The sequence below is a fragment of the Benincasa hispida genome, chromosome 8 (assembly GCF_009727055.1).
Source record: "Benincasa hispida cultivar B227 chromosome 8, ASM972705v1, whole genome shotgun sequence".
Classification (NCBI taxonomy): Eukaryota; Viridiplantae; Streptophyta; class Magnoliopsida; order Cucurbitales; family Cucurbitaceae; genus Benincasa; species Benincasa hispida.
This window is the reverse complement of record NC_052356.1, coordinates 35,672,430-35,682,054: the sequence shown is the minus strand read 5'-3', so window position 1 is coordinate 35,682,054 and position 9,625 is coordinate 35,672,430. Positions and strand designations below refer to the sequence as shown.

The window sequence follows — 9,625 nt, the reverse complement described above, 5'->3', positions numbered from 1 at the left end:
AAAAAACTCGATGAACCAAAAAAATCGATCAACTCAACCCAATCCGTGCGGTTTTGGTTGGATTATCAACTCATTTGGTTTGGGTTGGGTTCAAATAAATGAAAATTTTATGGATTGGGTTGGTTCATAGGTTCACCTAATATAACTCAAACCAACCCGAATCAACTCGAATTTATTATTAACTTTAAAATTTGTTTTTTTATTACTCATAACACAATTATTTATACATATATTAATTTTAATTTTATTTAATTCCAATATTTTTTGAATAATTTATTCTTCAACAACTCTCAAAATTAGTTTCTTTGCACTTTAGAAAGAAAATTTTCACTATATAAATTGAAATTGTGTTGTTAATCTTAATTCAATATATGGAAATAATTAAATTAGATTTTTACATATTTGTGTTTTGCTTCTTTTTATAACACAATTTTAAATAAATAACCCGATTAACCGAACCAACCCAACCCTTAAAATTATTTTGGTTGAAAAAATTTACAACCCAAACAATTGGATTGAGTCTGAAAAGTTTTTAAATCCAACTCAAACCCAACCCATGAACACTCCTAATCTTCAGTAAAATATGTTATTGAAAGTCAATTATTTTTCACTATTTTGTATTTTTAAGGAGTAAATGAGGTGGTAGATTTTAGAAGTGCATGAGATTAACAAATCCTTAATCTAGTATTAAAAAAATTACATACACAAAAGACAGGTTAACTTCATAACTTTTAGGCTATACAAATCCAATCCATAGCCAATAATCAACTCTTTACTTCCATGTAAATAACAAATGGCAATATTGACCTTCAATAAACAAAAACAAATACCAAACATAGACTTGGTTTCATATAAACATGTAAGTCAAATAAATAACAAAAATATGGACATGTTTATCCTAAAGAAAGTAACATTTTCAACACGAGAAACGAAATTAAGGAAGAGTTGTCCTTGGTTTTGTTTGTTTCTCAACATCAAAGGCATACACACCATGTTATGCACATGGTCCATTGCATTTAATGACAAACCAAACTAGCTTTCTCCAAATTGGAATTTTCATCATTTCCCACATCCCCTATCCTTTTCAACTAGTTATACCAATCTCTATCTAAATGAATATGATTGGTTTTGACTTTGTCCCCTCCATTAAATACAATAATAGTCATGAGAGTGAATAAAATTATATTACAACAGTTAGCAAGTACATTAAATTCTTCCTAACAAATTCACTTCACTTCGACCCATAAGGGATTTTGATTATGGCTATGTTTATTACCCAAAGGACCACAAAAGAGGCTTCTTTTAAATATGGTAATGTAAAAGTAAAACCATGAGGACCAAAATGAAAGAAATTTGATGGATTTATTGCAACAACAAGTCTTATGAGAAATGAGATCTCATTATGCGGACTGTGGACAAGCTTTTCCTCTGTGTTATAGGCTGAAGGAAATGAAGTGGATATCTCAAGCAATTGCCACCACCTCAAGTCAAGAATTTTTCCTATTCCTATTTTGGAATTTAGGCCACTCCGACAATTAAGAAAACTAAGGAGTTGTTTGAGAGATTGAAACGTAACCAGGATTACTTGGAGTATTAGAATGCGTGAAATATCAAGGATAGAATAAAATAGAATCATGAAACGTGAAAACGGTGGAAAAGAGGGTTTGATTAAAAATTGGCAGAACGGAATGGGTTTAATATTACAAATCGTACCCAAAATGTTCAATCCAAACATGGATTTTGGATAACATTACAATCAAAACTCATTCTACTACGGACCCCAATGTGCACAATCATAATAGGGGTTTAAGCACTTCGGTTCAACTTTGTTTTTTGTACTCCAAAATCGAACCAACAATTAAACGGTTTTTTCCTGCCCCTCTGTCATAGGTCGGTCTTTGATACAGCCTGCCTGGCAAATATTTCAACACAAATAAGTAGCAACATCTATTGGGCCTTTCCACTTTCCACTCAGGCCCAAAACTGAAGAAGGTGCTCAAGATTGATGCTTTGGAGAAGGAAACAGGTGGTAAATAATCTACCACATTGATATTTATCTAGCCTTACACGTTTAGGGTCAAGATTTTCTTTCTCCACTAACACTTACAGATTGCAATCAATCTAGATCAATTTCATTTTGTATCAGTTTTGTACAGAGTTCAAACGAGACAGAGGAGGAAAAATGTGAGTGCTCTGTGAAGGTCTTTCTGTAAAAGAAGAAGATGAAGATAAGCTTTTGGGCTTGCATGTAGTGAAAAAAAAGGAAGAAGAAACATAGGAATTTAACGTGGTTCGACAACTAGAGGTCTACATCCACAGAAGGAGCTGAAGATTTTACAAAGTAGTCACTAACATAATGTAAAAGTTTATTTCAGACTGTTTATTTCTGGTTTCTTAACAAATCTCCACCTTGAAATTAATTTTTGCTTTTAGTCAACTCCCTTTTGCTAATCTTTTTCTTCTATCCTTTGTCTTGCAGTTCAATTCCGATAATGTCAAGACACTTCTGGAGTTTAAGTTGTGTAACAACTTTAGTCAGCATATCAGAGGCATTATCAGATGTATGTATCTTTAGTACTTCAATCTTCTTTTCTTCGATTTGTTCTCGAATGAAATGGTACTTATGTTTTGTACGATTATGATACTGTAGATGTTTGGATAGATGTATAGTACTTTGATTATGCAATGGATTTTTACTGTATTCTGTGTTATACCAAAGTCTAGTAGAAGATGTTTTAGCCATAGGCCCTCTTTCACAACTTCTAATAGGGCAATGAACTCTATCTCAGTGGTAGAAAGGGCTACCACTGATTGTAGTGAAGCCTTCTAACTTAGGACACAACTTCCATATAGGAAGATATATCCTAATAATGATCTTCTTCTCTCGAGATCCTCCTGTATAATCTAAGTCAACAAAGCCAAACAACTCTAGTTTTGTGTCAATGGCTTGTTGGTACAGTAGTCTGTCACCCTAGTGCCCTTTAGATACCTCAAAATCCATTTGGTAGTCTCCCAATGTCTTTTGCCTGGGTTGGCCACATACCTACTAACCAAACTAGTCGCATAGGCTATGTCTGGTCTTGTAGAGATCATCAGATACATAAGGCTTCCCACTTCTTGGGAGTAAGGTATTGTAGACATTAGTCTTTGATGCTCAATATCTGTTTCTTTAGCTGAATTCTCTATTAATAGTTTGAAATGTTGTGCAATTGGTGTGCTTACTGTTTTTGCTTCTTTCATATAGAACTTTTGAATCAATTTCTCACAATATTAATAGTCTAATTTATGTATAGTTTGTGAGTTGCTCTGTTTCTTGTAATACCAATGCCAAGTATCCTATTTGCATTTCCCATGTCTTTCATTTCAAACTCTGATTTTAAGAGATTTTTAACTTGTTTCAATTTTTTCATAGCACTTCCTGATAGTAGCATATCATCCACATAAAGAAGAAGATAGGTTTGCAAAAGTTTTAGTGTTAATGTAAACACAACTGTCATAGGAGCTCTTTAGGAACCCATTCTTTTGCATAAACTCATGAAACCTCCTATTCCAACACCTAGGAGACTGCTTTAGTCCATAGATGGACCTCTTAAGTAGACAGTAGTGATCTTCTTTCCTTTTGACTTGATAGTCTTTAGGTTGACACATATATATGGTTTCCTCTAGATAACCATGAAGGAAAGTTGTTTTTACATCAAGTTGGTCAAGCTCAAGGTTCGTTGTGCTACTATGAATAGAAGTAGTCTGATAGAGGTTTGTTTTACCACAGGAGAAAATATCTCGTTGTAGTAAACTCCTTGTCTTTGTGTAAACCCCTTAGCAACCAACCTAGCTTTATACCTAAGTTCTTGAATATTAGCGATACCTTCCTTAAACTTGTACGCCCATTTGGATGCTATAGGTTTGCACCCTTTAGGTAGAGGAACTAGGTCCCCCATATCATTTTTTATCAGGGACTTACTGCTTCTTCAATCATTCATTGCTTCTATCCACCTTCTTGCATTTGCATAATTTACTGCTTTTTCAAAATTAGAAGGTTTTGTATCATTGTTATGTTCTGAAGCATTTAGAGCTAGGTTGATGTAATCCTCATACCTTGAAGGTGGTACAATTATTCTCCTTTTCTATCTCTAGCCAAAGTATAATCCCTTTGGTTTAGTCCCTCTTACTTAGTGTTAGAGGCTGCCTCTTCTTCTTCTTCATGTTGAGGTACCTGGTCATTGGTATTATCAGAATGTGAGCTTGAGGGAACTGATGCAGGCATAAGTGAATGCTCCACCTCAATTGTATCTGTCTGCTCTTGAGGTGCTTGTTCAGGGGTGTTAGAGCTTTCTGCATAAACATTTCAGTCTCCCTAAAAATGACATCTCTGCTAGTTACATAATTTTTCTCAGTAGAATGCCATAGTCTGAAACCTTTCACTCCTTCAATAAACCCCAAAAACATGCATATGACAACTCGGGCATTTAACTTCCCCTTACTCTGATGCACAAAACCAATACACCCCAAAACCCTTAAGTTACTTAGATTAGGTGGGTGTTTGGTCCATTTTCCCTCAAGAATAGAAGATCTAGTGAAGCATGAGGGCATTTATTAAGTGTGTAAATTGTGTAGGAGGCTGCTTCAGCCTAAAATTTCTCTGATAGGATAGCATCAGATAAGAGACTCCTCACTCTTTCAAGTATAGTCTTGTTAAGCCTTTCTGCCACCCCATTTTATTGAGGTGTGTATCTCACTGTTCTGTGTCTGACTATTTCTTGTTGTCTACAAAAAACGTTGAATTCTTCTGCACAAAACTCAAGTCTATTATCTATTCTAAGGCATTTAATTTGACAACTAGTTTGTTTTTCAACCATAATCTTACATTCCTTAAATTTCTCAAAGACCATGTCTTTAGTTTTAAGAAAATATATTCTGCTTTTTCTAGAGAAATCATCAACAAAAGTTAAGAAATACCTGGTATCACTCAAGGATTGGAAAGGTGAGGGCCCTCATAAGGACTGAATGCACATAGTCAAGGATTGCTTTAGTTGTGTGCTAAGCCTTGGTAAAACTTTGCCTTGTTGCCTTCCCTATTACATAATGTTCATAAAAGGATAAGCCTTGATGAACCTCTTTAGGTAGGATTCCTTGTTTGGCTAAAGCTTGAAGGCCTTTGGCACTAATATGTGAGAGTTTTTTACCAAAGGTCTCCTTCAATAGGTTTTTTAGATGTTACAACTAAAGTCGACTGCAATTTTTTAACTCATTGAATTACATAAACACCATTTATTTTTACCCCTCCGAAGATTCTCTTAACATCCTTCAAAACTTCACAGTAGCCTCCTTTCCCTCTATATTCACTGCAATTGAGTCAATCATGCCTAATGAGATCAAATTTCTAACTTGGGCACATTTTTGGCATTTCTGAGTAGCTTCACGACCTATCTTCTAACTTTAGTGAAACCGAGCCAATGTCAACTACTGAACATGAGTGGTTATTACCCATGTATATTGAGCCTCCATCATTTCTTTATAAGTATTGAACCAATCCTTGTTAAGGGTCATATGAACATGACACCCTGAATCAAGAACCCAATCAAGGTTTTTAGCTGGTTCTTCAGTGTCTGCCCTTTGGTTTGAGGTGGTTAGGGCATCTGAGTAGAAGAATGAATCTTTCCCTGCTAAGGCTTCTCTTAAATGAGATTTTAATTAAATAATTGGAGAGAGAATTAATTAATTTGAGTTGTATTCAAATAATAATATTTAATTTCGATGAGATTCAAATTAAAGATTCTGCAGAAGATAAATATTTAAATATGATTTAAATATTTTAAACTATTTAGTATGAGATAATAGTTAGATAGTTATTTATTAATATTAGATATTATTAAATATTTAAATTAAAAAATCTCTACAAAGGGTTATCTTAATAAGATGAGGAAGTCATATAAATAGAGCCATTGGGAGTCCTCATAAAACACACTAATCTCTACGATAACTTTAAGAAAATTCTTCTTCTCATTCTCTTTATAATAAGGTCCATGTCAAAAATAAATGTCCAAGTCCTAAAGTCGTAAACAGGCACAAAGATAACAACTAACAACAATAAAACCCAACAATTATAAGGTCCATGTCATAAATTCTCAACAAAAAAAAGGAACTGAAGTTGGCAAAGTAACTAACAACATTCCAAGAAACTAAAAATTAGTTTTATCAACCAAAGACGTTTAACTTAAGGCAGCAACAACAACCACAAAATACAGGAAAGAAAATATCAATAAAGGGATAGGAAAATTCACAACCAAACAAGTATAGTTCATATTGATTGAATTAAATTCCATTTATGTTATGATTCTCTTTTAACAACATACATTCTGAGTATTATTGAAGACCGAAGTGCATGCTTATCTTAAAGAAAAGTACTAAAACAGTCCTTGCAAGCACACAAACCAAATCACGTTGGCTATAAGATCTACACTTCAATTTTATTTCACAGGATATTCCTTACAAGTAGCAATATTTACCTATTAAGACAGGTAAGCTTCATAGATTTTCACATGACCTTTAATATTAATATTGTTGTTTTCAAAACTTATTAGAAAAATATTGTTGTCTTGAAACTTATTAGAGAAATATTGTTGTTTTGGGAATTCGAGGCTAGAGGTCAAACGTTGAGAACTCGACGAACAAAGAAAAACTTGGAAACAATACATAAGCCAAAACTTCAACCCTCGACAAGGAAAATCTCGTGAATCTCGCTTAAGTTGTCGAAGGTTGAAGTTTCGACACACATTCACCCTCAGGATTGCAGGTTTATTACTTTTCTTTTTCCCTCATAGAGGAAATAAAGTAATGAGATGGTATACTATATGTATCTGTGTACTCGAGCTGCTTCTAACAACCTATGCATTTTGTTATCATTTCGAATTAGATGGAGGCTTATGGGATTGACGTGGGGGGTGGGGATGACTATATTTATGGGAGCAAACACCAGGCGGATATGAAGCACATGGATACAAATTATGCCTTGGAATGAAAGACAATTCCGAATTAGCTTTGTCTACGAACAAAAAAGTAAATCCATAATAAAAAAAATGTTTGTGATTATTCCAGAAGAAATGAAAGCTAGTAATCATTAATGGAAAAATAACAACAATAACAGAGAGAGCGAGATATTGAGAGAGAGCGAGATCTTAGGAGAGAGCGAGAGTGAGAGAGCAAGATCTTAGGAGAGAGCGAGAGTCTTCACTTTATTTAAACTTTCCATAGAAATATATTATAAAAAAAGAGAAAAAAGAGCTAATAATCATACTATAATTGAATATCATTAGACTATAATTGAATATATTAGATTATTATACTATAATTGAATATCATTGACAATAAATTGAATATATTAAATTATTATACTATATTGAATAATCATTAGACAACAAATTGAATATATTAGATTATTATACTATAATTGAATAATCATTAGACAACAAATTGAATATATTAGATTATTATACTATAATTGAATAATCATTAGACAATAAATTGAATAAATTGAATATATTAGATTATTATACTATAAATTGAATATATTAAATTATAATAATTTAAAACTTTATTGATTACAAAAAAAAATGAATATACAATAGATTATTATAAAAAAAAAATTGAATATACAATAAATTATAATAAAAAATTGAATATATAATAAAAAAATTATTTATTATTCAATCCCTAACTATCTGGAGCCCGTCTTAGTAACGAAGGACACTTCCTTCGATTATGTCCTAACTGGTTACAAAATCCACATCGTTGTCGAGTAGCTGGTTCTGTCCAATCCATCTCGTTGTGATAACGTGAACTTTTTGGGTGTTAGTTTATGTTTATCGTGTCGGGTGTCAGTTTCAAATTCAAAAGTTCAACAAAGAAATTGAAGATATCAAAGGAATAAATCGGAGCTGTCTAAGTTTTTTTTACAACATTAGTTTAGAGCAATGGACTTGCACATGATGGAGATTCAAATATGGGTGGATGACGTCAAATCTATCAGAGTGCATAAATGGAGTCCTCAAGGGAGCTCGAATGTTGCCTATAAATGCTCTTGCTCATATAACACTCTTCAAATGTTTGAACTATTTCGAGAAAAGAAGAGCAAAAATAAGGGATGCATTGGAGCGTCAAGATAAACCCAGGACCTGTTGATCCCGATGTTTTGTATGACCAGTCCATTCATCAATCATATGTTGTATGGCGAGATCGTACTACTGGAGAAATATATTGCAGACGTCGAGAGGCAGGATTTATTCAGTTGGACTGGCATCTGATCACAGCCTTGGTCAAGAGATGGAGGCCCGAGACGCATACATTCCATATGTCTATTAGAGAGTGCACTATCACTCTACATAATATAGAAGTGTTTTCGGGGTTACCTATTGACGATGAGCCGGTCACCGGAGTGATGTACGATGACTAGTTAAAAGTTTGTCAACTGTACCTCGGTGCGACCCCACCTGCCGACAAGATTAAAGGATCAAGGTTTAAGTTTAATATGGTTAGAACACAATTTCGTGAGCTCACAGATGATGCAGACAAGGAAACCGTCATAAGATATGCGCGAGCATAATATACTTAAATGATGGTGGAAGTCTGTTTTCAGATAAATCAAGTCATTTTGTTCACTTGATGTTCCTGCCACTATTAACTAACCTCCATGATGCGGGGCGGTATTCGTGGGGTGGAGCATGCTTGGCATGGTTGTATAGACAACTATGCAAAGCAACAGACCTGAGGTCGAGAGATAGTTGGCCTCTCATACTTTTACAACTATGGGCTTGGGAGCAATTTCCAACAATGGCTCCAAACTACATCATGTTAATGACGCTCAGTTAGTTGGACGAGCCTACCGGTTCTGGTATGTTGTTTTAAATTCAAATTTAATTTTTATATCATTGATCTAGTTAATTTAAAATTCTAAATTATCAATTTTTAAAATAATTTAGGCTGGAGAGACAAAATTGTGTGACTAGACAGCCACACATGTAGTCAACAGTATAGATACATGTTTGATCTGCTTCAACCCTGAACAGTTACATTACACTAAACCCTAATTGATTATTTATTCATATTTTTATTGTATTTGTCTTTAATATTTTCTAATATAATATTTTGTGTTTCAGGTTATTTGGGAGCCGTACAAAATTATTGTACATACTTTGCCCTAATTTTTGTACGAATGGTCAAAACATATAGCGGACGATGAGTCTCTCATATGTTTCACATTGGTGAGTGGCATCTTTCTGACAGGGTGATGAGACAATTCGGTTTTAGCAGGATATCTCATCGCCTTGTAATACAGAACCCGTACTGCATGATATTGACCTAAGGACTGGAGATTGGTCAGAAAAGTTGCACAATTTGGTAGTGCGATGGTACTATCGTGCAAGGTTTATTGCAGTGGGGGTTTCTCTTGAAACAGTTTGACACAGATGACACTCCAGAATATATCATTGTATAATAATATCACAAGGCGCTTCGTCACTCGTCCAGGAGCAGCTGTGGGTCATCTGGTAAATGAATGAATATTATCTAATTTTTTAATTTAAATTTATTTAAAATATTGTCTAATTGTTTTATAATTCCACAGAGATCG

General features: G+C 33.9%; 1 long non-coding RNA gene across 5 annotated transcripts; it reads left to right on the top strand.

The window, feature by feature from the left end:
• Positions 1-1,996: 1,996 nt before the first annotated feature.
• On the top strand, positions 1,997-9,203 carry LOC120082748. 5 transcript variants are annotated; one of them, XR_005483265.1, is made up of 4 exons: positions 1,997-2,358; positions 2,480-2,561; positions 6,639-6,793; positions 6,914-7,121. It is a non-coding gene; the product is annotated as an uncharacterized LOC120082748 (long non-coding RNA). The 5 variants fall into 5 exon arrangements; XR_005483264.1 differs by having other exon boundaries at positions 1,999-2,358; positions 6,644-6,793; XR_005483267.1 differs by lacking the exons at positions 6,639-6,793; positions 6,914-7,121 and adding an exon at positions 6,479-6,632 and having other exon boundaries at positions 2,005-2,358.
• Positions 9,204-9,625: the final 422 nt, after the last annotated feature.